The following is a 26,128-nucleotide window of genomic DNA, read 5'->3' on the forward strand; positions in this document are numbered from 1 at the left end:
TCAGTTCCCATAATCTCTTTTCTGCAATGTTTGTCTCCCCGACTGCTTTTGGGAGAAGAAAGGGAGCAGATGACTACACATTAGTAACATCACTAGAAATGTCACTTAGTGGTCAGCTCAAAAAGGACAGTCTTTGCTGGCCTCAAGGCAAACTATTGGATTGAGAGCTGCAAAGTCAGAAGAAAGAATGGGCTGGGAACTAAGGGGTGTCCACACTGGGGACTCGCGATGCAAAGGCACAGGGCTCCTGAGTTAGCAAAGGCTTGAGGACTGAAAGTCCACAGTTCCTAGAGGGAGGCATCCTAGGGAAAAGGGGAGCTGTGTCCCCAGGCTGGCATTCTCTTTTAGGGAAATAGAAGTTGAGAGGTAAAGGGGGAGCCAAGCTTCAAGCCTTTGGATAAGTCCTGAATTCTCTTCAGGACAGTGACCCAATACTGGCAGTCCCCTGCCCATTTATTGAGGATCACAGAGTCCCTTGCAAAGGCCTCCCATGTAGGAAAATCCATCATCCTTTTCATACAAAAATAACAAACAAAAATTAAGCAGAACTTTATTAATCAGGTTGCATTTACTTATCTTGCCTGTGACTTTTCTGGATGATGTCCAAAACAATGTGAAACCCATGCTGACACCTGTCTTGTCACTGAATATAATCAGCCAGTTCTCTTACACTAGACAAGGCAATATCATAATTTTCACTTGTGGAATTATCAGGATAGACACTCCCTATCTGATGCCTGGATTACTCAGACTGATTTGAACCACAGATGATTCTCAGCTGCCCGAGGTCACATGCTCCCTGCTCCCAAGGACGTGTAGGTCTCTGCCCCTCCACCTCATTACTGGATAAGAGGTTATATCATTCCCAGTGTATAAATGGAACAATAAAGGCCTGTTTGGGTGGAAGTGACTCCATGAGTCTGCCGCTTCATCTATTGTATTGGAAGGTGTGCCATTGGAGACATATTTCTGCATCACCAGAGGGCTTCATAGCTGAGTCATCATTATGAAACTTGCTTCACTCCATCAAAAGTCAGAGCCTCAGAGCTTGCCTTCTAGTCCAAACTCTGACACCTGCTTCATGTAGAAGTCTTCAGGTCCAAGAGTCAGAAAGTCTGAGAATTACCACTTAGCAGTCATGTTAATCATATCACTTAAAATCTTCCTGTAGCTTCCTACTGCCTTTATGATAAGCCATAACCCATATTCAGAACTCTGTATGCCCTGGCTGTTGCTCATCATTCTACCCTATCCCACACTTCTCTCCCTCTCACACTTTACTTCCAGCTGCACCAGCCTTCTTTCTATTTCTGAAGTCACTGGGCTTGTTTACACCTGGTTGTCTTCATACCTTTGTTCCCTCTGCCTGTGTTGTCCTAAAAGGAGCCTACTAATCATTCGGAGAAGGCAGTGGCGACCCACTCCAGTACTCTTGCCTGGAGAAGCCCAATGAACTGAGGAGCCTGGTGGGCTGCAGTCCATGGGGTCGCTAAGAGTCAGACACAACTGAGCGACTTCACTTTCACTTTTCACTTTCATGCATTGGAGAAGGAAATGGCAACCCACTCCAGTGTTCTTGCCTGGAGAATCCCAGGGACAGGGGAACCTGGTGGGCTGCCATCTATGGGGTTGCACAGAGTCGGACACGACTGAAATGACTTAGTAGTAGTAGTAGTAGTAGTAGTAATCATTTGGCTCTCAACAAATATGGATTACTTCATGGCAAATTAAGCATAAGTATTATAAAAAGTGATGGCACCCCACTCCAGTACTCTTGCCTGGCAAATCCCATGGACAGAGGAGCCTGGTGGGCTGCAGTCCATGGGGTCGCTAAGAGTCGGACATGACTGAGCGACTTCACTTTCAGTTTTCACTTTCCACTTTCATGCATTAGAGAAGGAAATGGCAACCCACCCCAATGTTCTTGCCTGGAGAATCCCGGGGACGGGGGAGCCTGGTGGGCTGCCATCTATGGGGTCACACAGAGTCGGACACGACTGAAATGACTTAGCAACAATAAAGCAATAGTACCCCCAAAAATATGGGGAAAATAATTTGAGATTTGATATGTTTTTTTGATCTCTCGAAGTCCTGGGTTCAATTCCCTGGGTCAAGAAGATCCCCTGGAGAAGGGAATGGCAACCCACTCTAGTATTATTGCCTAGAGAATTCCATGAACAGAGAAGCCTGGTGAGCTATAGTCCATGGGGTAGCAGAGACAGACCTGACTGAGTGATGAACACTTTCATGTCAGTCATCCTGGGAAAGATAAGAATCTTTCATTTGCTCATTAATTCATTCATTTAGCAGACATTAATGGTACTTACATGCCATCTGTCTCCTCAAACTTAAAATTTAAATTCCATGAAGACAGAAGCCTAGTCTGTCTTAGACTCCATCAGCATACAGAATGTGCTTGAGAAATGTCTGTTAAATAAATAAGTGAATGAATGAACACATAAATGAGTGTAATCTCAGACTAATCACTTAAACTTTCTGAGCCTCAGTTTTCTCATCTTATGACTAACACTAACATACTTGTCTGCTTCAAAGTGCGGAGAGAGTCTGAAATAAATATGTGTATGAGACCTAACAGAGCCTGAAGCAGGGATTAAGTACTGGTGCTTTATTTAGACGGTACAATCCTAGAGCATCCAGATTGAAGGCAAAAGGAAACAAGACAAGAAAAACAGGAAGAAATGAAAAGATGATGCGTTACTGCATTGACCAGCACTTCATGTGAAGCCACCGTGTCACCACCAGTTACTTGACAGATATATTTGCAGGATTATGTGAGATATCCATGGAGAAACTAGACCTGGAGACAACCCATCAAGGAAAGATGAGGCATGATGAATATTCACCCACTGAAAAACTTACTGCCCCGTACTTCCGGATTGCCCCATGCCTCTACCCCTTGAAAGTACCCAGAAAGTCTACTCCTACGTCCTTCTGAAAGAGCATAGTCTGAAAGTTTGTCCAAGTCTGAAAATGTCTGAAAGAGCCAAAGTCTCCAGGCCTGTGGAAGATTGACCACAGTGGTGACACCCCACAGCCCCACAGCTTCAGGAAGGGCAGCTCCTCAGAACAAGGAGCTGAGTCCAGGCCAGGAGGTGAGTGAGGATAAGAGAATCCAGTGAGGATGAAAAGATACACATACACTATTTCTGATAAAGTATCTGAAAGCAGTTTGAACGCTATAAAGTCCAAAACAATGACAAATGTTGCTGTCTTATTGGTCTTAAAAAAAAAAAAATCAAGTGTGTTTTCACCTCATAGTCTGTGCACTTGTATAAGTTTGATAAGCTTTCAATCAGACACTGCAAATGAAAAGAAGTCTCTTCTGTTTGCATTGCTATTGTTGAAACATCCCTCTCTGAAATAAGCCACCTTATCTCCGCATAAAAAATTCTTTTGTCCAAAATGGAAGCATAAATGTGTTCTGTTAAAGTGGGCATTTTTCTTATTATGTTTATTTAGTTTCTGTTCTTGAAAGAAAACACAGCAAACATGAGCAATTCATATGGGAGATACTTTTCAAGTAAACCTCTTGCCTCGTGAGCCTTCCTCCATCACTGCTTTCTTGTAACAGTAGCTTCCTTGAGCCTGTTCTTATGTTTGTACGTTGTCTACACTGTGATCAACTTTAACAGACCTCCAAAATGCCAGTAAATGTTAATAACAGAGAGCCCATGGAATGGTTAGACTGGAAAGACTTCCTAACCTGAAATGCCTCCACTAGCAGTTACATGACTTGCTGATATGTGGCCCCCTCATCAGATTTTCTCTACAAATCCCAAGCCTTTACTATTTAGGGTCAGCTTGAATTGAGGAGCCCCGTGTGTTTTGGATTTTCATTTCATTCCTGAGCCCAGGAAAATGAAATGCCTGGCACAGAGTAAGATGCATGCCCATGGACATGCACCTGTATAGTCATTAAGTGATTGAATGAATGAATGCAGTCAGTTTGCAGTAGAAATTTAAAACATTAAAAGTATAGCTTCTAGAACCAACATGTCTGGGTTCAAATCCCAGCTTTATCATCAAGCAGTGACACTGGAACGTTTGCTTAACCTCTCTGTGTCTCAGTTTGTGCCTTGGCTTACTCACCTGTAAAATGAGGATAAGTTCACAGTTCCTTTACAGCTTTGTTGCGACAATTAGATGATACACGGAATGTGAGTCTCTTAGCCCAATGCACTATCAAAAGTTAGCTTTGATAGTAATTTTGCATTTTTATTAGCTCCCCTCCTTGTTCAGCCTAGGTCTGGTTGAACCGTGAAGACATGCTTTGCTATCATGCCATCTGCCTTCACTGGTTCAACCAGATGCAGGTTTACATGTGTTAAATCCACTGTAAAGCCTGTCCTTAAAAATTTGTGTAGCCAAAGGGAATCTCATACTGGTCATGGCATTTATGTTACTTTGTGATACACTGTGTTTTTAAATGTGGTGCTGTCAACTGATTTAAGTATTTTATTGGACAATTTTACTGTTCTGGTGCCCCGAAGCTTTTTAAAGCAAGAACCAGTTTTTTAAATCAAATAGATAAATGTAAAGTCGTTGCACTTGAAATAACAGCAGTACAAGCAGTAGGGCCAGAATTTCCACTCTGGCTGTTTAATTATTTCCCTGAAGATTTTCCTAAAATTTAGGGGAAGAGCAATGGGGACAGCTGACTGAACTTTACTACCAACCTCCTAACCCCTTTACCGGGTGTCCCCCAGACTCCCAAGTCCACTTCCCTGAAGTTATTGCCAGGATCCAGGACACATGGCAATTTGCTCATCCTCCAGGGCAGAGGTAGTGTGACCTCAGCTATGTCTCAAGTCCCTTTGACATCCAGTCGTGTCTCCCCCATCACTGATGGAATAATGGATAATGAGTCATCATTTTAGACTACTCTTGCAAACTGTTGCTTGTGTCTATTTTGTAAGCTGCAAATCACCTTACTTTTAGTACAAAGGAGCTCTCTACTGTCCAAAACATAAACTGTTTTCTTATAGAAACACTGAAATTAAAGAACTTTAAAAACTTTAGCATCACTAGTAGCAGAATATCCTAACCTTCCATGCCTCCTGCTATGACGCAGTATGGATCACTTTTGAAGAGCTCTTGACAACCTGAACTGAACTAAACCTTTGACCTAACTTCCAGTTTACAAGAAGTATAGGGAACAGAGGGAACATCACAATAGAACAATAAGAAAAATTCAGAATTTGGGAAGTTCTACAAGATAACTGGCCTAGCTTCTCAAAAAGTGATGTCATGGGGAAAAGGGGGGGTGGGATAAGTTTCAGACTAAAAGAGACTAGAAACACCAAATGCAATTGGTTGACGAAATAGAAAGGAACCAGGATTTGTTTCAGTTGATAAAGCCAGCATTATTCGGGGTTTCTGTGTCTTCCATGAGTCATAATATTCAAAGTTATTTCAATCACAAGTATATGAGGTCAACAGTGAGCTATCCTCATACTGTGCCTGTCCTTGGGTGTTATAACAAAACAGGGCACAAGTGTACATGAAACTGTCTCGGGGCCAGAGTGAAACTAAAAACCAGGACCCAAACAACTGAATAGCTGAATATATTTTGAATTGTTCTTGTTTGGAGGATTTACTTCCCTGGAAAACACTTCAGGCTGCCACTTTCTATAAAGCACTCTTCTGCTAGTAAAAATGAATTCTTGCATTGCAAGAGCTCAACATGAAATCTCATCTAGGCCCTTCTTCTGAGACATCAAGAGAGTATTTTATTCATTTATTTAAAATCTAAAAAGAAAACCACGGACATTCATCCCACCCATGTTTTCATTCCTCCTTTTATTCTTTGGATTTATTAAATTCCCACTGGATAGGAAGCACTTCTAGTACTTAGGCGAGAGCAGACAGCATAACTAAGATTCATCAAGATTCTTGCTTCCTAGAAGTTACACTCTAGTAGGACAGTGAAAGCAGGTTAATAAGGAATAGTGAACAATAAAAAGTGGGGGTGTGGGGAACCTACCTTAGATATCATGGTCCAGGAAGTCCTCCTGAGAAGGTAAACTTGGAATTAAGACAGTTGCTCACAGTTACCCATGTGGAGATTTGATGAAGGGCATTCCAGGTAGAGAATGCAAAGCTCCTAGGGTAGGAGCGAGCCTGGTGGACTTGAAAGACAGAAAGAAAGGCCGAGTTACTGAACCATGTGAATGACAGAGAGTGAAATGAAATGTAGGTTTTGGTTAGGAGATTGGACTTTATTCTAATTGCATTGGGCAGCCATTGGAGGGCTTGAAGCAGCAGAGAGGCATGATCTGATTTTCACTTGAAAAAGACCTCTCAGGCTGACGCTTTTGATCAGGGACTATCTCCTCACATTTAGCCCAGATTCCTCCTGCTACAATTAGAGTGCATTTTCTCTCCTCACAGTGAACAGATGCTATTTGGTGCTGATATTAGTTCAGATGCCTGAGGAAACATCAGATGGCTATATCAGGATCCCCAGAAGGCTAGAATGAATGTAGTAAGAAGACCAGGGTGATGATCATCAACCTGAATTACAATCAGAAGCCCCTGATAAAATTAAAACCTGTTTCCTTCCCCAGTGGTGGTAGGGCTGGTTCTTTCCTTAGCTCTCTCATAGCTCTCGCATTCTCATTGTTTCTCAGACCCCACTCCCCACCAAGCAATCCATGGCAGCAGCAACATTAACATGGTGGAAGACTGTGTCAAGTATTTATGGTAGGGAACATATTGTTGGTGTAAAAGATCATTAAAATATGATGAATGGGACTCCCAGTGAATTCTCCCTAGCATCACAACAATTTAGATACAGAAAATTACAAAAATTAAAGTAAAATCATTTAATGTCTCTGGAAATTATCTTAAGGGCATAGAGCAAAAGGAGAAATACTCATGCAAAATAATCTGCTGAATTGCATAAGAACAAGCATCTATGACATGTCTGCCACCATCTGCTCCTTTAACTCCCATATCCTGGGCATGTGCAGCAAAGAAGAGAGGGGCCTCCTCTCCCTAAAGTGCACCGTCTGGGCTATGATTTCACCCCAGGAGTGGCATGTTGCCAGCAACATTTCTCATACACTAGCCCACTGTTGCAGAAGCTCTATTCCTAGGAAGAAAGATCTAGGGGATGGGGCGCCTTGCCAAGTCCTGCACCAGTTGTAGCTCACCGAAAGTACAAGGACCCTGATCACCCTTGCCCCAGCTCCATTATAGAGGTTCCGTTCAGAAAGGGCAAGCTGAGAAGGCCAGGGGCTGGCACTGCCCCATCCCCAACCAGTGCCCTCATAGAACTGGAGTAGAGTTCTAGTGTAGCAGCATGAGGGTCCCACCCAGGAGGTGAGGCGGACCTGAAGGATAAAGGATCCTGAAACTCTGCCTGAGGGTGTTAATCATTTGGAAAAGGAAGTAGAGATCTCTATGCTTAAGGGTGTTTTAAGAAACATTGGAGATCTTGAAGGTGAAGGTGAAGTTGCTCAGTCGTGTCTGACTCTTTGTGACCCCGTGGACTGTAGCCTACCAGGCTCTTCCGTCCATGGGATTCTCCAGGCAAGAATACTGGAGTGGGTTGCCATTTCCTTCTCCAGGGTATCTTCCTGACCCAGGGATCAAACCCAGGTGTCCCGCATTGGAGGCAGACGCTTTAACCTCTGAGCCACCAGTGAAGATCTTGGTAGAGAGTAATTGTAGATCTTGGTAGAGAGTAATTAACAGGAGAAGGATAGCTCCTGAAGACATGCAAAACAGCAGAGCAGCCAGAAGTTTAACAGAGAGAACTGGGAAAAGAGCAGCCAGGAAAAGCCCTCCTGGGAGCAGTCAGAGTCCAGGATGGAAGCCTTGCTGGCACAAGGGGCTTAAATATACCCCCTGACCAAACCATGAAGAGTAGGAATTCTGATCCAGGGTGACACCTAGGTTTAAAACTAAAATCACACTCGCCCCTAACAAACTGGCAGATTATGGGCATCCCCAAGGCTGAGCCCTCCTGGGAACAATCAGAGAAAGAAGCTCCAAGCTATAAGTCCTTCACTGAACATAGGGCAATAAACACAAATTCCCTGAACTGTAATAGCAGCCTCGAAGCCACATGGATGTCATAAAATATACAGCAAAAATCTGACTGGCTAAGGGGGATAAGTACTACCTTTGGCCAATAAGTGGCTTATGCCAACCCAGACCTAGGGATGACCCTTACTTAGGTGAAGAAAGAAAAGTGAAAGTGTGAGTTGCTCAGTCGTGTCTGACTCTTTGCAACCCCATGGACTACAGCCTGCCAGGCTCCTCTCTCCATGGGATTCTCTAGGTCAGAATACTGGATTGAGTTGCCATTTCCTTCTCCAGGGGATCTTCCCGACCCAGGGATTGAACCCAGGTCTCCTGCACTGCAGGCAGATTCTTTACCGTCTGAGCCACCAGTGAAGCCCTTAGGTAGACAGGCTTAAAAGCAAAAACAAGGGGGAAAATGTAAGTATGGATTAAAGGGGCTGCCCATTGAGGGGGAAATAGATGCCACATGATTAGTTCAGCCAAATCACTAAACAAATCAACAACTGACAAAGCCAACAACCACCACCATCCCTTGGGAGTAAGGAAGGGAATTGGTATCTAGAGTTGCTATAATATACTACCAAGAAATTCAGTTTCCAAAAAAAAACAAAAAAAAATGTGAGACATGCAAAACAATAGTAATAAGCACACCTAGCTCCCAGATCTTGGTTTCTAATACCCTTCTCAACCAAAAGGAAACAGGATTTTCTTGGACAAATGACTGATTCTAGGACAGGGGCAAGAAATATACAAGATGAACCTGGAGTATTTTGCAATGACAGAAATAAGGAAGTGCTAAAAAATAAATTAAAACCCTACATTGATAGAGATACGCCAAAGGAATATAGGAACCGATTGAGAGAGCTCCCAGTGGCCAAGGTTAGAATCATTTGAGCAAAATAAATAAATAAAATGGCATTAGATTATAGCCCATAGCATAAAAATAAATATCATGTGCCCACACTGATATAAAAATGATTGAATAAGTAAATAAATAGGGAGAAGAGAAAAATCTCCTGGCAGGAGAATTCCAAATAAATTATGTAGATATTCTGTTCCTAATGAGGGAACCTAACTTCCCATTCCCTACGTGTAGACTGCTGACCTCCTTCCAAAGAATCAATATAGAAGATACAGCTAGGTGAGAGTACCTTTATGGTGGAGAAACCTGAGAAACATTATCTCAGCCAAATGATCAAGGTCAAGATCAACAATGATGAGTCAGGCTGATAGTATGTATCTTGACATGATGTAATGAAAACGGCCCTTGATCTCTATGATCAAGTAAACCCTATAATGCCAGTTTAATCATAAGAAAAACACTAGACAAATTTCAATAGAGGAGCATCTTAGCATTCTTCAAAACTATCAAGATCATCAAAAATAAGGAAAGTCTGAGAGCTGTCACTCCTAAGAGGAAACTAATATAATATTGTATTACATTACAAATATAATGTTCAAATTTGTATATTCGTTACAAATATATGTTCATATTTCCAAATATAATGTTGTATCATGGATGGTATCATAGAGGAAAGAAAATAAGTAAAAACTAAGGAAATCTGGGGTACATACCCAAAAGAGTCAAGAGCAGAACTCAGATATTTGTGTGCCCATGTTCACAGCGGCATTACTTCCAATAGACAAAAGGTGGAAGCAATCCAACTGGTCATCAACAGATGAATAAACAAAATCTGGTATGCACAAACAGTGGAATATTATTCAGTCTTATAAAGGAAGAAAACTTTGACATTGATGAAGTTTGAAGACATGATGCTAAATGAGATAAACCAGACATGAAAGGACAAATATTTCATAATTCTCCTTATATGAGGTAGCTAGTTAGTCAAATTCATGGTGATAGAAAACAGAATGGTGGTTGACAGGGGCTGAGCAGAGTGACGGTTGGAGCTAGTATTTAATAGGTACAGAGTTTCAGTTTGGGAAGATGAAAAGATGGATGGTGGTGATGGGTAGACAACAATATAAATGTACTAAATGCTACTGAACTGTACATTTTTGAGTGGCCAAAATGATAGCTTTCAGTTTTTTAAAGCTTAAATTTTTAAAAAGCTTTTAAAAATTTTTTTAAAAACTAAGACAATCTAAATCAACTATGGAATTTACTTAATATATCAATTGTTGTCATTGTTTCATTGCTAAGTCATATCTGACTCTTTGTGATCCCGTGGACTGTAGCCCGCCAGTCTCCTCTGTCCATGGGATTTCCCAGGCAAGAATACTGGAGTGGATTGCCGTGTCCTTCTCTAGGGGATCTTCCTGACCCAGGGATTGAAACTGCATCTCCTGCATTAGCAGGCAGATTCTTTACCACTGGGAATACTGGTTCTTTAATTGTAACAAATGTATTATACTAATGTAAGAAGTTACCAATAGGGAAAATTAGTGGTGGCATATATAGGGACTCTAATATTTTCTAAATTTTTCTATAAATGTAGTCAGTCAGTCAGTTCAGTCACTTTTTAGTTTGTCTGACTCTTTGTGACCCTATGAACCACAGCACTCCAGGCCTCCTTGTCCATCACCAACTCCCGGAGTCCTATTCTGAAAAATAAAGTCTACTTTCTTTTTTTTTTTTTTAATTTTATTTTATTTTTAAACTTTACATAATTGTATTAGTTTTGCCAAATATCAAAATGAATCTGCCACAGGTATACATGTGTTCCCCATCCTGAGTCTACTTTCTAAAAAAAAAAAAAAAAAGGTAGTAAAATAGACATAGAAAAACAACAGGAAAAAAGACATGAGACACAGAGAACAAAACATCAGAATGTCAGATGTAAGTCCAACTATATCAATGATAACATTGAACATGAATGAGTTAAACAATCTAATCAAAAAGAGATTATCAGATTGGATTTAAAAAACAAAAAACAAAATCCAACTATCTGCTGGTAGAAGACATTAAATACCTTATATTGAAAGATACAAGTAAATTGAAAGTAAACAGATGGAAAAAGGTATATCATGTAAACAGCAACCATAAGAGAGCTAGGAGGGCTATACTAATGTCAAACACATTAAATAATGTGGTCACCCTGCTTACTGTACCAATTTTTGTGGGTCCCTTGCAAGATGGACCCTCCTTCCCAAAATTTGTTTCCAAATATAAGACCAATGCTACCACACCAAAGGGATAGGAAAAGATTCATTGCCTGAAAATGGGTTGAGAGAGCAGGAAAAGGAGACTGACTTGAGATATTTTTGTTGTTGTAGCTAGGCAGTGAGGCCAGGTTGAGGGTTTCCATTTGTTGTTGTTCAGTCATGAAGTCATGTCTGACTCTTTGTGACCCCATGGACTGCAGCACACCAGGCCTCGCTGTCCCTCACTATCTTCCAGAGTTTGCCCAAGTTCATGTCCATTTAATTGGTGATGCCATCCAACCATCTCAACCTCTGTTGCCCTCTTCTCCATCTGCCTTCAATCTTTCCCAGCATGGGTGCCTTTTCCACTGAGTTGGCTGTTTGCATCAGGTGGCCAAAATATTGGAGCTTCAGCTTCAGCATCAACCCTTCCAATGAATATTCAGGGTTGATTTTCTTTAGGATTGACTAGTTTGATCTCCTTGCAGTCCAAGGGATTCTCAACAGTCTTCTCCAGCACCACAGCTCAAAAGCATCAATTCTTTGACACAGCCTTCCTTATGGTCCAACTCTCACATCTGTACATGACTACTGGAAAGACCATAGCCTTGAATACATGGACCTTTGTCAGGAGGTGATGTCTCTGCTTTTTAATACACCGTCTAGGTTTCTCCTAGGGTTCCCATCCACTGCCACAGTAGAAATTTATTCACTTATGAAGGGAACTTCAGGTTAAGGGAACACCAGCAGCGTCTCCAAAGAAGCCAGGAGAGTGTCCAGAAGGGAAAGAGAAAGCATTGACCATTTACAAAGTACTTCCCTGAGCTTCAACACTTGTAGTGTCAGAAAGCAAGGTTAGATATATGCAGAGGGAAGAGTAGAAAAGAAGCAGAAAGATGACCACACTCCCTTCTCTGACTGCAACTACATGTATACCTGTGGCGGATTCATTTTGATATTTGGCAAAACTAATACAATTATGTAAAGTTTAAAAATAAAATAAAATTGGAGAAAAAAAAAAAAAATAACACAGTGTAATGAGATGGAGAATGACTGTTAGGAGTTCTGACTCCTGGAGATTAAGGCACTGGAACCTAACTGATAAAAAGGAGACCGTCATGATGGAATCTGAAGAATATTCTAGGCAGAAGGAACACACAGAGTTCCTTGCTGAGCCCACAGCTTGTGTTCCATCAGTATAAACCCTACTAGTGCATCTCATAGAATGACTCACAAAATCATTGTTAGCTAAACAAATTCCCTCCCAGTAGCCTGGAGTTTTAGAAAAATATAATTTAAAGTCATCAAACACTTCATTCATATATACCACTCATATGCCAAGATTCAGCCCACTATGTGCCAAGTAAAAATCTCTGCTGGTCCTCACACATGTGATTATAATTTCTCTTCCATCTTGTATGTCATTGATACTGTATAACTTCAGCATGTGATTTGATAAGGGAATTTTGTGAATGTCATGTTCCTCTTTCTTTCTAGGAATAATGTTTTAATTAACTTTGGTCTTCAAGTTTCTTGGCAAAAGTGTGACCCTTAACATTTTTCCTGTAAGAAAAGGAATGTGAACTATGTCATTCCTCTTCTTTGCCTTTAAAGACAAAATCAGTTCATTTCTATCAGGAATTGTTTTGCAGTTGTTCTGGAAAAACTCAATTAGTTTACTAGAGAGGACAGTGGGCTTTAAGTGGATGCACACAGGAGGAATGATGTTGTTATTACTATAATAATGAATGTTTACTGAGCACTTGTATGCCAGGCATCATGCTAAATGCTTATATGACTTATTTAATCAGACAACAACACTACAGAGTAAACATTATTATTTCAATTTTCCAAATGAGGAAATCGAAGCTTAGAATGTTGAAATAATTGTCTAGGGCCACATGGTTCTAGAAACGGAACTCAAGCACTCTAGCGCCATATCAGCACAGCAAAACCTGACCATTGCGTGATTACAGCATGCTGCTTAGATGGGCGTGAGGATGAATGCAGGAGAAAGTCAAAGAGACTAAAGGTAAACCAGGCAACTTAGGGATTTTAAGAAGTTGTCCATAGTTGTCAATAATCATTTTAAGAATGACATACAAGATGGAGAGAGGGAACCTTCTTCAATTTTGCACCCCAGACAATTTTTGTGATCTTTATGCTAGTCTTGGTCTGGGAGAGGCAAGAGAAACTGTAAGAGCTAAAAACAGGAATAAGGGGAGGATCCTGTAGGGCCCTGTGGCTTCTACTAAGAACTTTGTTACTCAGAGTGAGTTGACAGTCATTGGAGAGGGTTGAGGAGAGAAATAGCATGACCTAATTTAAGCATGAAACTCTTTGGCTGCAGGATGATAACAGGGTATAGGAGGGTGAGGGCAGGGGCTGGGAGACCAGTTAAGAGACCATTGCAATAATCCAGGCAAGAAGTCATCGTAACTTGGACCAGGTGGCAGTGGGATGTTGGGAAGTAGTTGAATTCTGGATGGATTTTGAAAGTAGAGCTGACAGAATTTGCTGTTGGATCAGATGTGGGATGTGAGAAAGAGATCACGTGGAAGATTTTTCTCTAAGCGAACACCCCAGAATGCCAAATAATCAGAGGCCTAACAAAAACCCTATTGGATTTGGAGTTTAGAAGACGCTAAATGATTTAGGTGAAAGTATTTCATGATTACTGATGGGGATGGAAGTAAGGTTGAGCTAAGCTAAGTTATAAATGAAACATAAGGAAGTAGAATAAGCTACACTTATGACTATATATGGAAAGGAGTCTTACAGTAGCTAGGACACTCTCAGTCAAGGGAAAGTTGTATATATATTTTTGAAGATGGGGGGAAATTGAGTGTATGTATGTGCTGAGGGCAGAAACCAATAGAAAAGGAGTGACTGAAAGCACCTAGTAAAGCACCCTGAACTGAGCCCCCTTAGGAGATGGGAGTGGAAGTGTCTGCAACCCAGAGCTCACTTAGAGAGGCTAGGCTGAACAAAGGAGGACTTTGGAGAGAAGGAGGGTGTGGCTGTCACTGTTTATATATGACAGAAAAAAGAAGTTGAAGGAGTTCTTGCTGGTCAGGATATGTGTATTCTGTGAATTAGGAGGCTATGGGCTTCCCTGGTGACTCAGATGGTAAAAAATCTGCCTGCAATGCAGGAGACCAGGTTTGGTACCTGGGTCAGGAAGATCGCCTGGAAAAGGAATGGCTACCCATTCCAGTATTCTTGCCTGGAGAATTCCATAGACAGAGGAGCCTGGCAGGCTACAGTCCACGGGGTTGCAAAGAGTTGGACATTACTGGGTGACCAGCACTTTCACTTTCAGTAGGTTATGTCATGAGCCAGGCTATTCAGAATGATCAGGAAAGGAAGCATAGGATTATGGCTGCAATGAGGACCCAGCAAAAGCTTGAGGTTGTAAATATGTAGCTGAACCAACTCACATGGTTGTATGAAACAGACTTACATAACAGTAAACAGTTTTTGCAATAAAACTTCCATCCACAGACACAGTGGACCATATTCAGTTTCTTAAGAATTAATAAAACATGGTCTACAAGCCCCAAGCCACAGTTTCAACCAGTAAAGAACAAATGGTGCCCAAACTTTCTTTGCTCAAGTTATGCATAGACTACACCAAAGCCTAGTGCTAAAATAGGTTTAGGTCAATGTCAGATTTATTTCACTAAGGACTCCCACACTCCCTCCCTCTTTCACACCATTTTTAAGAATATATCCACTTCAGTTTTCCATTGTGTCCATTTCAACATCCGATTTCTCTGATACTAATACATATCACACAATTATGAAACTTTTAAATCTCATCTTAATTTTGTTTTTTAAACAGAGAGAATATTACCTGGTCTCTACTTAAAACATAAATCTTAAAATTAAACTGTTTCATTCTAGAAGCTTTTCCAGCATATTTTTAAGATTTCATCAATCTTTCAATTGCACTTAAAGAAAGAGAGATAATTAAGTGTAGTTGAAAACTGCTTTATCATTGCAGTAGTTGTATCATTAGTTTTTTCCATTGGGCAATGTGCTTAGCAACTTGCACATTAAGCCTTCTATTAAAGTTATATTAATATCATAAATATGCAAAAAGGAAATCACTCTGAAAGTTCAAAATAATAGCAATAACCTTTCCCTCATATAAAACCTTTTATCTTGAGATGTCTATATACTTCCCCAAAAAGCCTGAGTACCCTGTCCAACCACTTTCGCAAGGAGCCAATTAAAACAGCAACCTCACTTTATTCACTGACTCAAAACGCTAGTAAGGATCGCAAAGCAAACACCCAATATAATCATGATTTTAATTCTTAATGTTTCCTATGGCAGCATGTATAATCTTTAAGAGGACCAGACCTCTCGTCTGTATGAAGTCCCTCGTGGCTGCCTCCTTCTTGATTTTATTATTTAGCCAGAGCTGATGGAGTATGATAGAAAGCAGAGTGGGGAGGGGAGGGTGGATAGCTGTGGCGAACTCTTTCATATGACTGGAGAAACACCCACATGTGTCACACAGAGACACACATGCACAATGATGCAATCATGGCTAGAAATGAATCAGGGCCCTTGAGGCAAGAGCCCAAGACTAATTCTCTCTAAGGAGCCCATGGGCCGCCTGGTGAACTGGCTACAGCAGGCCCATTACTGAACAAAGCACAGGTGAGGAATGAGAAAAAGGAAAAAAGAGGGACTGAGGCATTGGGTTCCAGGTTTTGAAACACATTCTCTTGAGATTATCCCCAGGGAATTATTTCTGGGCACTGGAAGGGGAAACTGAGATTTGGCCTGATCAATAACATGCAAACTCACTGTGAGATGAAGGATGACTTTCTTTATTTCCCTGGGCTTTAGTTTCCCCATCTCTAAAATATGAGGAAATTATACAACTACATCAGGAAGACTCCTACTTCCTCCAGTGAAAGTAGCTCAGTTATGTCTGACTCTTTGCGACCCCATGGACTATAGAGTCCATGGAATTCTCCAGGCCAGAATACTGGAGTGGGTAGCCTTTCCCTTCTCCAGGGGATCTTCCCAACCCAGGGATTGAACCCAGGTCTCCCGCATTGCAGGCGGATTCTTTACCAGCTGAGCCACAGTGGAAGCCCAACACCCTATGAAATAAAGTCATTATTTTCTGTCTTTCAAGAGAAATAGAGTGTCATTAAAAAGAGTGGGGGGAACACTTCCCTGGTGGTGCAGTGGATAAGAATCCGCCTGCCAGTGCAAGGACATGAGTTCAATCCCTGCTCTGGGAAGATCCCACATGCCAAGGGGCAACTAAGCCCATGGTCACAGTTGCTAAGCCTTTGATCCAATGCCCCTATTCTGCAACAAGGGAAGTCACTGCAAGGGGAAACCCACACACTGCAACGAAGAGTAAAGTCCGGCTTGCCGCAACTAGAGAAAAGCCCGTGAAGCAACAAAGACCCAGCACAGCCAAAAATAAACAAATTAATTAATTTTTTTTTTAAAGAGTGGAGGGAATCATTCTTCAGAAAAGTATTTCAGATTCTGGAGGAAGTATGACAAGCTCTCTGGCATGTTTCAACCCTGCTGCTTCCATTTGAAATGACAAACCAGCATAAAGAGTGGAGAGGAAAAGTGTTTCTCTCCTAGTCCTGAAGTCCTGTAAATGTCCGTGAGAGGCATTTTACCAACATGTATACACCGCTGCAGACAGAATCAAGAGGAGCATTTCTGACCACCACCAGTCTGCTGGAAATGCATAGTGTGGAATATTTCTCACCACAGTGGCTAATTCTGCCCAGTCACCACCTTTGGAGACATTATTCCTTAAAGTGTCATTTTCCTAGAATTGTGTCCCAGGGTGCCATTTATTAAACAAGTAACAAAAATCCATAAATATGTCAGCCTCGTTTTTCACCTGAAGAAGAAGTGAAAAAGAAAGATAACTTCCCCCAGCCTAGGTCAAGCCCAATCTAGGACTTGAAAATAACAATAAGAACATTTGGGAGAGGGAACCAAGGAAGGATCCTCAAGAGAGACCAGCAGGTGCTCATACCTTAGGCAGCAGCTACAGTACACAAGAGGCCCCCAGATCTCTCTTTTGCTTCTAAGAAACTGGGAGAGGGGTTAGCCTAGATTTTTCATTTTAATTGATGCCCCTGTAAACCATGTTTCTTCAATTATGGAGGGTGTTTGAGGTCTTCAAGATTGGAAGAACAAAGGTCCTGTTGAGCAACTGAAGAGAGCTGAGTTGAGCTGAACTGAACTACAAGTTGACCACAGTTTGGGGTTTGCTTGTAAGTGATATGGCTTTGGTTACCCCCAAAGTGGTAAATCTCCTTTCAGTACTCCTCACGACTGTGATCTGTTGCCTCTTCCTGGTGTTCTAAAAAGTTGTACAAGACAAGACCCAGACACATTATATCAGAAGGACAAGGTGCTGAGAAAACTTAGCAAGGTAAGAGGAAGCAAGTGTCAGAAAAGGGAGTTTTTAGATTGGGGTCACAGAGAGCCACAGGAGAAAAGGAAGTTAATTCTGTCTCCAGAGAAATGGAAAACTGTCTTGTTGAAGATTAAATCCATATCAGCATAGAACCAGATCTGCAAATTTAATACTACTCTTGAAGTTTATTTTTCCCCAAGTGTTTTAGTGTAGGTATTATCTACTTTCAATTAGTACAATAACTATCTATCTGAAACTGACATTTACAAAACTAATCAGATGAGGGGCTATATTGATTCTCTCAAAGAGCCTCCCTAATGCACTATGTTACTCACTCAGTCATGTCCAACTCTTTGCAACCCCATGGACTGTAGCCCGCCAGGGTCCTTGGGATTTTGCAGGCAAGAATACTGGAATAGGTTGCCATTTCCTCCTCCAGGGCACCTTCCCTACCCAGGGATAGAACCTGGGTCTCCTGCACTGGCAGGCAGATTCTTTACCATCTGAGCTACCAGGGAAGCGCAAGGCACTAAATATATGATTTACAAAAAAATTATTTTTTCATAGTATCTTTCAGGAGCACCATTATTATAAAAAGTGAATACCGGTGGTTTCAGACACACAAAAAATAGTCAAGATATATGATTTAGTATTGTTCAAAAAACTTGCCCATTTATATAGAAAACAAAGATTTTATATTTAAAATTTCACTATTCATGAATTTGGTTTTACCTAAAATCCTATTATTTGCAACTGTGTCCATCACAAATTGTTGACACATAACATACCATGCTGTTTAGGTATCAAGTCAGCAACTATCCCATGCCTTTTACATGCCCTGAATTATGTAGTTTCTGTGAGAGGTATAGGGACAGGATATGCACAGTACTCCTTGTGACATGGATTACAATGTTATTCCCCAATAACTTGGTTCTTTCAGGTCATAAATGGGTTGCCTTTGTCTTCTAATAATCCATGTGATCTGCAGCAGAAATTTTCTAGATGGCAGCCAATGGATTCACTAATTGTTTAGGTTTGTCCAAGACAGAGAGAGTTCCTAGGATGCCAGAGTTCCAGAGTTAAAATTGGGAACGTCCCAGGCAAACTTGGATAAGTTGTTCACACTAAAGAGCTGAGGAAAAAATGAAATTAGTAAATCATATTACTGCAATAGTCACTATAATTCCCATTACCAGTTCCAATGTCTATAGGTTTTTCCCACACTGTTCAGTAATACTCTGACACCAGCTGAGTATCCTACAGTTCAGCTCAATGCCATCCCTAGTACTGGGAGGTAGTACCATATGTTACAGGTTAACAGCTCAGACCTACAAGTCTGCTCCCCATCCCCCACTTCAGACACCAATTGTAAGTCCAAGTTGTCATCCATGCTTCTGACTGACATGCTCTAAACTGGAGATTCCAATATCCCACTCCTTAGGTTTGATAAATTGGCTAGAGTTGCTCATAGAACTCAGAGGAACATTTTGTTTACTTAGATTATCAGTTTACTACAAAAAGATACAACTCAGGAACAACCAGATAGAAGAGATGCAAAAGGGCAAGGTATGAGGAAAGGGCGCAGAGCCTCCATGCCCTCTCCCAGCCACAGTTTTGCTGAACCCCCATTGCATTCACCAGCCTGGAAGCTCTCTGAACCCCACTACCCCACATTACATAGACATGATTGATTAAATCATTAACCACTGTTGATTGAACTCAATCTCAAGTCCTTCTCCATCTCTATGGAGGTGGGGAGTAGGAGGTGGAGAAACTGAAAGTTCCACCCTCTAATCACACAGTTGGTTCCACTGGCAACCAGCCCCCATCCTTAGGTGTAGCTCAAAAGTCACCTCACTAATATAACAAAATACACCTTTATCATTCTCATTGATTAAAAATTCTGAGGGTTTTAAGAGCTCTGTGCAAGAAACTGGGATGAAGAGTATATATTTCTTATTATAAATCACAGTATCATACGCCCAGTCATGCTTGTCTTCTTTTTCATTCTCTCTCTCTCTCTGTCTCTCTCTCCCTTCTTTCCCATCCCATATTCGTCTCCCAGGGTACCTCTATGGCACATTGACTAAGAACCAGACTCTGGTTTCCAAATAAATATATGGCTAAGTTCCAGTCTTGCCATGACTTTTTAAAGAATCTTGAATAACTAAATTTCTCCAGTACTGCTTCCTTACTGTAATACTAAGAGCTGTTAGGTTTGGCAATTGAGAAAATGCATGTGAGGTATTCACCACCATGTCGGACACCTATGTCACCTTGTATGTGTGGTAAGTGTTATTATCTCACAGATCACATAGTTACGGATATTTCAGACTTTCTGTGTTCTGGATATAGTGAGTCTGATTTCAGACCGTGCTGTGGGTCAGCTGGGATTAAATCTTCCACCACAGGGCATTTGCTGAGCCATAAGCAGATCAATCCTTTCTCCCTTCATTAGTCTGAAACCAGAGCTTTTTCAGTTTTATTCATGCAGACTTTTCAACCAAGGTCTTTGCGCTATTGTTTACATATGTATCTCACAACACACACACACAAACACACACACACACAGATTTTTATGCTGTTAAGATGGGAGAGATAGGATAAATATTTTTTTCTCTTGTTTCTTGACAAATTAGTATGAGGAAAATGATGTGGCACTAAAGAAGAACAGAAAAAAGTGAAGAGACAGGACCAGGAGTGGAGGAGGGGAGAAAGTACTGGGAAGAGAGCTGCAGAAAGAAGACTTGGTGGGGCACAGAGTTCCTGATAAAAGTGGTGAGGAAGCCCCACCAGCCAGTGTGTGTGACCTCCTGGTAATTTCCCCGGGGAGTCCCCCCTCGGAGAACTTGTACATCCAGAATCAGGAGGAAGCTGAGCTAGGTAAATTCCCAAACAGAGGGGCCTGCCTAGATGATGACCTAAAGACAAACAGGACAAGTTTCCAAGCGGGTTTCCCCTCTCTGCTCCAACAGTCATGAACATGAGCTGAGCCAAGTAGAAGGGGATGCTGTGACTAGCGATTCTTGCTGGTATTTTCTTTTGTCTCTCAGCTTCCTGGGTTTGACATGCAGGAATCTGAGGCTTTTCTGTGACCACTCTTTGTCTGGGATTCTTTCCTCAAGAGGCGTTCATGAATTTGTCAGGACTGCCAGGAAACAGCGTGAGTCACAGCTTCTGAGCAGACAATATTCGGCTTTAGAAATTCCCAGAGATACGACTTGTTTATAGGAAAGGAAACAGAGCTATTCTGAGCTGCCAGGGGAAGAGGAAAGCACTGCTCATTTTTTTCAAATGCTATGCTGAAAGGTCATACAAGTGGCCAGAGTGCCAGCAAGAACCTGGTATAGACATTGATGTTAGCAGTTCATTTGTCTACATTTTGGAGGCTATTTTTAAGCTTGGCATTTAAAAATGTAAGACTCATGGCACTGAAATTCTACTCTCAGTCTTAAACCCAGAGGCCAGAGATTGCTGAGTATGAGCCAGTGAGGCCTGGCGGGGGCGGGCGGGGGGTGGGGGGGTGCAATCGAGGGCGCAGGGCCTGAACCTTTGGCTGGAGAGAGAGGCGCACACACGAAAGGCACCATCTGGGACCACCTTCCAACTGCACGTTTCATGAGCAGGCCACTGATTTTCATTCCCATTGTAGGGAAAGTAAAATTTCCTCGACCTTCCTGCAGTCTCCAGCTGGGACTGAAAAACAGATTCACAGGAGAAAAGGAGACACATTTTATTTATATATAAATGAGGGTCCTCACAAGAAAAGTGAAAAATGAAGAGCAAAAGAAGTAACTAGACTGAAGTGCTTCTCTACCAGGTGAAACTTTCCAGAGTAGCACTTTTGGAAAAGTAGCTAAAACATAAGGGTGACTAAAGGAGGACGAGCTGCTGAACACGTTTTTTGTTGGTATAGATTTTTCTCAGCCTCGATTCCCCATCTCCAGTGATAAGAATGGTTCTTTCTCCTGGTACAGGGAGGGCACCTTTCATGTGGGAACGTTATTTCCTACTTTTAGGAAGAAAAAGGAACATCCGAGTGCCATCCTTACATCTGCTGTTTTTCAAGCACCTTTAAAACAGCAAAACTAATACAATTATGTAAAGTTTAAAAACAAAATAAAATTTAAAAAAATAAATAAATAAATAAAACAAAGTAATTAATACACTGAAACCTCACATACTGAGGTGGCATGTCCTCAACTCCTTTACTGTACTCCATACCGCCTCCTCTAATGTGGTTTTTTCATAGTGTTAACAACTCTGATGTCAGCTTAGAAAACTGTCCAAAGCTACCAACTTTAGAGAACGTGCCCAAGGAGACAGGTTCAGGGGGGTTCTCTCTCACAACCCTTGCTTCCGCGTTGGCCTGCTTTCTTGTGTATTGAGTTTGGCCCTGGTGTGTTCAAACTCATCAAGACACCATTTAGACATTTATCATTGTTAGCAGAGCCGGTCAGCTGATAACAGAGATTGATTTCCAAGGAAAAAAAGAATCCACTGAGTATTCACTGATTCAACAATAATTAACCTGTGTGATAATTTCATAGACACCACATTTGATAAAATCAATATCTTTTCCTAATAATGAAGTAAACATTTAAATAGAATTAGGATGCCCTTTAAATCTGATAAAGGTGCTCTTGGCTTAAAATAAATAAAGCGTATATTTAATGAGTAAACACTGGAAATATTCAAAATCAGAAATAAACTTAAGATGTCCTTTAATATTTTTATCACCTTATATTCTCTGGCTAAAGCAGTAAGTCTTGAAACAAAAAGAATCCATTTTTTGAACTAAGATATTAAATAAAGTACTCAAAAATCACATAAGCATATATCTGAAAAAGCCAAATGAATTAACTAAAAGCTTTCTGCATTAATAAAGACATAAAATGACTTGAAATAGGATAAATACCTAAAAAGCAATAATACTCCAATATACTGACAATAACCAAATATACCATAAAATAGAAAAGAAAAGCTATTCAAAGACCAATAAATAAAAGACCTACCAACTCAATGTGAAATGTATTAAAACTTAAAACTTTGATTAAGAGATATAATTTGAATAATTAATAGGAAGAGTTACATTTATATTAAATGGTAAAATTTTAACATAAAGGTGTCATGGCTTCTCAAACTTATTAAAATAATTCTATCCAAAAATACAACAGGACCTCTCTGGGAAGTCATTAGAATTAGTGTGGACTAACTGTTAAGCTTGGTGCCTATCTTATAACAAGGGATCAAAACTCTAAACAGGAATAATTAGCAAAGGAAAATCCCATGGACGGAGGAGCCTGATGGGTTACAGTCCATGGTGTCGCTAAGAGTGGGACACGACTGAACGGCTTCACTTTCACTTTTCACTTTCATGCATTGGAGAAGGAAATGGCAACCCACTCCAGTATTCTTGCCCTGAGAATCCCAGGGACGGGGGAGCCTGGTGGGCTGCCGTCTATGGGGTCGCATAGAGTCGGACACAACTGAAGCGACTTAGTAGCAGCAGCAGCAGTCTTACGGATCAGTCTCGTTGGATATCAGAATACAGATGTGAAGAATCAGCAATTATAACTGAGTTTTGATATAAATGTAAAAATGTAAACCAAAGGAAAGGACCAAACACCCTGGGGACAGATTTGTTACACTTAGTGTCACATTTATAGATGGCTCTATAGTTTACAAAGCTTTCTACCTGCATTACCATTTATGCTTCAAAACCATGCAGTGAAGCAAGAATTATTCTTATGCTTATTTTCTTTATGAAGCAACTGATACTCAAAAATTAAATGACTTGCCCAACATAATAAAGTGAAGATGAATGTGGACTTGAGCCCAGATTTTTTGACTTCCCAAAGCAGGCCTCCTTTTACTATATTTTTCTCACAAAGCAATGGAGAATGGCTATTTTTAAAGTGATACTGAAATTTAGAGAGAAAAAACTTTAGACTCACCATATATCCCTGCTAAAGATTAAAAAAAAAAAATCTGATCGTCTGAAGATTTCAATATTAAAAATCAAATTATAGAAACGTTGGCAAAAGAAAAAAAAAACATAAAGACATGAGGCTGAACCAGCATCTGAGATGTCCCCTCACTGAGCCCAGTCAGAAGTAGGAGCTGCAATGCTTCTGCCCTGTCCTGTTTTCTAGGACTAGCAACCCCTATCCACTGCAGATGAATTTCCCATTATCACAAAGATGTAGAAGTTCCCAAAGTAAAGATGAAACTCTCCAGGAAATAACTGTTCAGAGAAAGTGTATAGTCTTCTTGTTGGACTCCTATGACTTGGGAGCATTCACTGGATCTTACAGATGGGCAAAATCAGGAGTGGAAGAGAAGTCCCTACAGGCTGAGTTTAATTAAACAAACAGTTGTTGCACTGAACCAGGAAGGGATTTTGTGGATAACTCGTGTTGTGGTCACTTCAGGAGGCAGGAAGCTATGAACTTTCTCATTCACCCTATACACCCCCTCTCCCATCACAGACATTAAATCTGCTCCTCCAAATGCAAGAATATCTATGGAGTTTCGATGTGTGTGACAGGTACAGGCAGATTGATGGTTGTTTACAGAAACCAGGAAATCCCCAAACTAAAGTGATCTAGAGGAATTCATTTTGCTCCTCTGAATCCAAGTTTCCCTTTCTGTAGCATGGAAATGTCTTTCTTTAACCTTTTTTTGTCCCTCAGGATGTCAAAATAATAAAACAGAAAAAAACTCTATGTAAAGTTCATTGGGACCTCAGGGAAATGTGTTATGAAATGACACAGTCTCATTGTCACCTGATATCTCATGGCTTCAGCTGGCTCCGCTTCTTTGCATTTCCCTTTTGGCAGGGAACTTTGCCGTCTTTACATTTAACATGTCTCTGTTGAGGGACTAGCACTATTAAGCTGGTGCTTTGACAACTACATCGACAAAAGAGCAGGATATACGACATGTGAAGGTGAAAGGACAGTGACTACGGGGAGCAAATGAGCTTTTAAACAAGCCTGACACCATCCAGCTAGTCTTCATACTGCCTCCTGTGAAAAATCCTGACATATTGGTACATTGCTATGAGTTATTTCTTCATATAACTGGCTATAGTGGCCTAACATTATTTGATCTTGTAAAGTGTTATCTGGGACTACAAACTTATTTTATTTTAAGCTCAATGACATTTCATCAGCAGTTAACGCAGCATGAATAGCTAAAACTCACTTTGGCACAGTGCATGAGGCCCTCAGGATTTCTCTGCTTTATTTTTGTTCGAATACATAGCTCTCTGACTTTTCTACTTTTGATAGTTTTTGTTTTGATACAGCTTTGTGAGTTTTGAGCCATATTTTTAGTCCATTATTATATATATTATTATTTATTTCACCACAAGATGTACTTATTATCTGTAATAGTGAAAACTAATTCACTTCATTTCCCTACATTAGCTACACCTAAAAAGGGAAGACGTTTATTTCCTGATCATGTTTATAGGGGTAGAATGAAGAGGAGACAGAGATGGTCATTAAGTACTCTATGAGATGCTTCCATCCTGACAAACCTCTGTTCTGGGCTTGCAGAGGACTTAAACACAGGCAGGGTTCTCACTGAACCTTCAGAGGATTCTCTCGATTTGAAACTAAAACCCTCACTAAGACCTGGATTGTTATAATGCTTTCTGGAAACTCAAAACTATCAGTCTTAATTGCTATTGAGCTACCAACTCTCTGGGATTTTTTCTTTAAATTCAAGAAATTGTTTATTTTCTAGATGTATTTTAATTTTATTTTGTTTAAACTCTCTGATTTCTGCCCAATCAATAACATCAACCATACAATTAACCTGCTTCTGTCTTTGAGACAGCTGAAAAACTAGCTAATTTTTCAACCTACTAGGCATAAATTCAGCCTGTATGGAAACTCAGCCTACTTTTTCACCAGTTCTGTAACAACTTTCTCATCTGCAACATGAGAAAACAGCCACCTAGGTCATAGAGTCACCAGAAGAATTATATAATAAACAAGACTGCACCGTATTTGGTGATTGACAACATATATTGCTATCAATAGCAATATTTTCTTAATAAAACAATAATAACATATGCCCCAAGAAGATAAACAATAGATTTTTGCATGCTCTGTCCATTGCAATACTTTGCTTATGCCTAACAAGAATTCATCAGTCAGGGTGACCATATTAATTGATAAGGATAAGTGTTGACTTTTGCATCTGTGCTGATTATAATTTAGCCCTCCCTTTAGAAAAACTTTTTATGGGTGTATAATATACATAGAGAAAAGAAGTCTAAGTGTTACAATGTGATGAATTTTCACAAAATGAACACAGGGTATGTACCCAATACTTGGATGAGAAAACAGTATTTCCAGCATCCTCAAAGTGCCCCTGTGTACCCCATCCTGCATACTGGAAAACTCCAGAGAAAACCACTAGCCTGACTCCTAATGCTGTAGGTGTTTCATCTGTTTTATAATTTTTTAGACATGGAATTAGACATGGAATTTTATGTATGGAATTATTAGTGCAAGCCTTTCTGAAGCTTAGTTA

The 26,128-nt window shown here is 40.6% G+C and overlaps 1 long non-coding RNA gene across 2 annotated transcripts in view; it reads left to right on the forward strand.

Annotated features, from left to right (window-relative positions):
• Positions 1 to 26,128, forward strand: part of LOC100847666 (uncharacterized) — a 32,469-nt gene that overhangs the window by 295 nt on the left and 6,046 nt on the right. The window lies entirely within an intron of this gene.

Source organism: Bos taurus, chromosome 2 (genome assembly GCF_002263795.3).
Source record: "Bos taurus isolate L1 Dominette 01449 registration number 42190680 breed Hereford chromosome 2, ARS-UCD2.0, whole genome shotgun sequence".
In the NCBI taxonomy this organism is placed as follows: Eukaryota; Metazoa; Chordata; class Mammalia; order Artiodactyla; family Bovidae; genus Bos; species Bos taurus.